Genomic DNA, 6306 nt, shown 5'->3' on the forward strand with positions numbered 1-6306 from the left:
AATAGCAACACAAAGTCTAGTTAATGACTTAAAAGAAGTGCTTATTGGGAGGCAACCCAATTTTTTAATTTTTTATTTTACTTTTTGTATCGCATAGCATATAGTTTTGTTTTGTTTACTAGGTTGCATTAGAACTAGACACGTTTCAATTTTTAGGAGTCATAACCCATATCCTTTCTGCCCTCAGGCCCTTCAATTTATTATTGGTTATTTTGATTGTTTGAGCTAAGTAACCCTTCTTCCCTATCTTTAATTTGTCAAATTTGATTTTTCAGGAACATGATGTCGTGGAACACTCAAACCAACATAGATCCAAAGGAAAGCAATGAAGAATATTATCCAGTCGTCTCATATAATGCCTCACACATTCAACAGAAAAATTTGGGGAGTACCTTCTTCTTTTTCTTCTCTACCCCCATTGTGTGTTTATTTATGGTTTATGACATTTAGAACAATGTCAGTTTTAAGTTTGGGAGTGAAAAAACTTTTAGTTTTTGTTCTTTTATCTTTTTATGTTTTCGTGTGTTTGTTAAAAAAAAAAACAACTCTTTTTGTTCAATTGTATGCTTGTGTGGATTAGACAGTCTGGCTGACAATAATGATTTAATTTGAGATTTGGTGTTGACTTATGAACTGTGGATAGGATGCATGCTAGACTAATTGAAACTCGACCTTACAAAATTTGATATTACAAATGCACTAGAATTGAGTTTGACATTATAATTAAATAAGTTGTTTCTTGCTTTGGATAGGTTAATCTAGTGGGACATAGATACTTTACCTAAACTATAATAAATTATCTATCCTTAGACCAAATTTAGCACAGTTTGGGGGTGACTTTATAGTTATAGGAAGATACGGATGTGAATGTGGATTCCATGTGTGAAAAATTTATGTGTGGATTGTCTTAAACTAACATGATAAAACTCGACGAAAGTCTTAAATTAGAGGTCGGTTTGTTTGAATAAGTGTGTGATAAGGAGCATTGCACTAATCAAGGCATATACATTTGAAAATTTTAAACTTCTGTTTGAAACCTTTATGACTCGAGTGATTAAGTTTGTAAGAGTATCTTAAAATCTAATGCCCTAAAGTCGTGTGAGTTGGGAGCCATCTACTTAAAGCTCGTTACAGGGGTCATTTAGAAAGCAATTAGAGACGAAATTGCACTTGAAAAAAAATTAAAAAATTTATTCTCTTCGAAACCTTTTTGACTCAAGTCAGTAAGCCTGTAAGGGTATTTAAAAATCTAGTGCCCTAAAATCATCTGGTTTGAGAGTCATTGATTTAAAGCTTGCTACATGGGTCATCTAGAAAGTTTAATGGAGAGAATATGTTAAAATATATATATATACACACACACACACACACACACACTTGTGAAAAATGGAAAAAACAAGTGCATGAAAAAAGCAAAAGCACTTATAACCTTTGATAAATCATTTGTTTTGTTGTAGAAAAACTACTTAGGAGACATATCAAATAAAGAGACTAAAAATTCTCCACATAGCTTCAGGTGGAGATATCCATCTAACTATTTGATAATTTGAAATTTCATCAATATAGTACTCATTTGTTTCTTTATTCATAGTAAAGTAAATAAAATCATGTCACTTATTTACATACTTATATAAATATTTGATAGTTTTAACAGAATAGCATACTTCTACATTAATGTGAGAATCATATTTAGCTAAAATGTAAGGATTATATGGTACAACCCATCTATTATTTAACATAGAACCTCTTATTTTACCATTTACACCGTTGTTACGACATTTATAAAGTGGATATAAATCATTACCTAATAAAATTTTTAGAACATATTCTTTGGATATATATTCTTACACGTATGATTGTTCTCTGTGCAAATATTTTTACAATTTAAATATCCACGAGGACCATGCATCATATGTTTTACAACAGTAGTATGTAGATGAGGGTATTCATTTTGGTCTAGTATTTCACAAAAAACAATTTCATCAACTTGCATGGAGGTACGAATCTTAAAACTACGTTTAAATATTAGAAGGAAATGAGCATGTGAAAATCCTCTTTTTGAAATTCAATGACATAAATATATGCAGCTATAGGACCTAACAATTCATCCTTAAGCAAATCTATCTTCAGTTCTTCAAGCCTAGCACGAATTATTCGTACTAACAGATCCGACTATTTTGTATCCCATCATTGTGTCTTAATTCTTCATTTATTTCAGACCAATTTGGATTACATGTTATTGTTAAGAAGATATCAGGTTTCCATATCTCTGAACTAAATATATTGCATCCATGTATCTTTTAATCATATTTTTAGGACCCCCGGTAAACCCAATAGGCGCACTAATGATTTACCAATCTTATAACCTTTATTTTCACCATCTGTACAATGTATATAATTCCGTGGTAAAGTTCAACTCTTATAACCATTTGATTATTGCAAAAATAATCCAATCTTGATGTTTCAATTTTAACATACACATCTACTCCATATTGTTGTAAAAGTCTACCAGCATGTAAAAGTACAAAATTATTTAAAGACCCAATCTGTAGTTTGTAACAATAGTACTCGCGACATGATACGGTTGTTCGTTTTTCCTTGCCTTGAGAACTGTAAAAAATAAACATAAAAAAATGAAAAAAAAATATTTCCAATTGTGAAATACATTAACCTAATAAAAAACACAACACTATCGTTAGTAAAGTTGATCATGATTTTCTATTTCCAAAAGTTGTTTCTCTGAATTGACATTATTAACTTCTAATAAATTATCACGTACTTGAACTTGTGAAGCATTCACATTTATCTTCTCAACACCTTAATGCCATCCTGGTTCTACTTAGGGAAAAAGTAATGGGTATTGAAGCGGATCATAACAACCGTAGTAATATTGTACTTTGTATACATAACCTGAATGTCCATAAATTGATATATCCTAAGCTCAAACATTTGCAGATGAGTCTTTATCAACCCATACTGCACCCACTTGTTCTGATGTTAGCATATAATACTCTTTGATTAGGACTTGGGTCACGCCTCAGTAAAATAAGACATGATTTTAAATCAGTAACTTCACTTATAGATCAGAAAAAGTTAAAATATGGATTTTTATTAAAATATCTATCAACTTTCTCCACAACGATTCACAAAACTTTGTGTTGAAATTCCAGAGAAAGATTTAGCTTACTTTTGCACCATCATCTTTGTTTTATCATTATGATGACTAGGTTCAAGAAACCTGTCATAATTTGGCAGAATTTTGAATTCTTATACAGGCCTAGATCAATTATCTGTCATAATTCGCTGAAGCCGTATTTTCTGGTAGTGTTTCAAGTGTAGAGAAATATCATATTCGAAATGAAATTTCATTCTAGACATCTAATATGTCAAGAACAACATTTGAAATATCGAGAACATTTAATGTTGTAGAGTAAGTTTATCAAATTTTAATTACATCTACTATAGATTTCAAATATTTTATTGGAAAAGTGCCGACATTTTTTACCAAAATGCTACTGAGTGTGTTTGAGCCCCCTTTTTGGGGAAAGAATGCATTTTGAATAATAGATTAATGGAGAATATGTGGTTAAAAATTAAATATAGATTTTGAATTTACATGTAATATTGTTTTATTGAAGTATGTCTTATTGAAAATGAATTTTGAAAAAAATAAATTTTTAGAAAAATAGACTCAAATAAGGGTATAAGTGAAAAAGCCGACATTTTTGACCAAAATGTAACTATCAAAGCAAAATAAAAATTGATTGGGTCCTCCTACAGTCCTACTAGTTCAATGAATCTTCAATGTATATGTCTATTGTCAATTCTTAACATTATCTTAAAATAAACACTTACGAGCAATAAACTAGTATGTGTAAAAATTGGAGTAGAGTATTGCACAGTAATTTGGCTCATAGTCCACTTGTCGGTGGATCAAATAATCTAAATGGGTCCTACATAACAGACTTAGGCCACTAAACAGTCCATTTAATTCTGACTGACTCTAAAAGTGACCCAAACCATGTGGGTAACTGTTTGTATTAACTCTTGATTATGACAAATAATTAGGGGAAATTTATACAAAATCCTGCCATTAAACTTTCAAATTTAAACATAAGGTATAAAACTATTTTTTTTTCAAAAATCAGGTGGAAATTTAAATTTATAATAATTATAAAATTAAATCAATTATATACCAACCCATATACTATCCAACCACCACAATTTCAAATTCAAACCCTAGTCTCTTTCTTCTACATATCCCTCTCCCTTATCCATTCTCTCTCTAACCATCAATGGAGGACCACCAGGCCGCCAAGAGAGCTCTGCCTACAGAAGAGCACCGTAGTGCTCATGGCCCTACCTCCATGCTTAGGGTCGTCTACAGGCAGCATTGTTGCTGACTACTGTGTATACGTCGTTACGTACAACGATGACAACACAGTAATGTGCGCAGGTTGCTGCGCATAGTAATGATGGCGTAGCACTGCCCGCAAGAAACTTCGATCGGTGCTGTGTAGCATGCATGTGTACAGTGATGTGTATAGAGATGGAGTTGCAATGATGGAGTTGTCTAGGTCTATACACATAGCACAGCGCTGATCTGTAGTTGCTACAACTCTGATCGCGATCAAATCCAGATCTATGTGTATAGAGAGGTGTGACTTGGTGGTGGCGGAGGCACCGCGTTGGTGTTGATGGTGGTGGCTCTGCATCGAGGTAACTACAGGATTTATGTTTATTTCATAGTAGTACGTGGTTAATGGTAAATGATAGTGGTGTTGCGAAGTGGTAGTGGTGGTGACATTTTCAAATTAGTCTGTAGCTACCATGGGGTGCTGCTGATGTAATGGTGAGGTGGTGATTCTGTAGGTGATGGCGATGGTGCAGGACGTGACAGTGTGGCGGTGATTTGAGGTGTGGTGTATTGTCAACGACAGTGGTGGTTATAGTGGATTGGGGTTAGAGTGGGGTACAGTGGCGACGATGGTGGTGGTAGAGCAGGGTTAGGGCAGGGTAGGGTGCAATGGTGAAGTGATTTCTGACTAATATTTGGATGATTGTGACCAATAAATTGACTAATTTATGATCAATAAGTAATATGTGTTCGATAAAATAGATAATTTGTGACCAATAAGTAATATGTGACCGATAAAATATGTGACCAATAAGTTGTGATTTATAAATATGTAATTGTGACCAAAATTGTGATTTTAATATATTTAATTATAAAAATATTTTTAATTATTTATTTAATTAAAAAATCAGAATTACCATCTGATTTTTAAAAAGTTGAAAGAAGATTTTCAAAAATGAAACTGTATTTGGTAAGCACCTTAATTATGAATTTTCCCAATAATTACATACAAAGTGAAATTTTATGATATGAAAATATCAGAAAAATATAAAATCACGTAACACCTGAAAAAATTTTATTCAATGCATTTCTTCTAATTTTGTCGAGTACAGCAAGTTACATTTACTTTAGTTGTTATGTAACAATCTGAACCTCTGTTTTCAAATTGTTAAGAAAGTTTCAGCACATTTAAAAAAATAATTTTGTAACACCCCAAACTTTATTGATTTAAAATTTGGGGTGTTACGGATAACATTCATAATCATACTTGAAGCGAAAATATTTAATTGAAAATTTAAACCCTTAGTTTATTTGAACCAAAATATACTGAATTAAATAAACGTAGAGTCATGAAATTTAGAACAATTAATAGAAATAAAGAAAAACACAAAACACCCTAACAAAATTTATTGTTAAATGTTTTCTTGAAAATTTTACTTGGCAACATGCTCACCGCTCGGCTACCATCAACGTTGACTGATCTAACTTGAAAATGTTAAAATTTGAAGGATTGAATAATTTAAACTCAGTAGGATACGTGGGTTCAAAACAATATAATAAGTTTTTATCTAAAGCTTAAAATTATAACATTCCACACCACCATTTCATTAAGAACAGTCGAAGATCAATTGAATGCTCTAAATCATTTCTATGCAAACAGTTGAGAAGACCCGAATGAGATCTCACATTTCATTTCGTTAAGACCCGCACGTCAACTAGCATTTCATGAAATAAATATTTTTTTAAAAAAATTACAGTATTACAAAGACAAATCAACTTGCACATAGCATTCTATCTTGATTGATAAAAAGAATTGCTTGAAAAAAAAAAAAAAGTAAGAAATTCACGTTACTCAAATCTTTTACTCTGTTGTCGTGTAAAATCGTGTACCAACTGGTATAAAAACATATCATTCATTCTTTATTCCCAATTTAAGCACTTATTTAAGA

Source organism: Olea europaea, unplaced genomic scaffold (assembly GCF_002742605.1).
Source record: "Olea europaea var. sylvestris unplaced genomic scaffold, O_europaea_v1 scaffold298, whole genome shotgun sequence".
In the NCBI taxonomy this organism is placed as follows: domain Eukaryota; kingdom Viridiplantae; phylum Streptophyta; class Magnoliopsida; order Lamiales; family Oleaceae; genus Olea; species Olea europaea.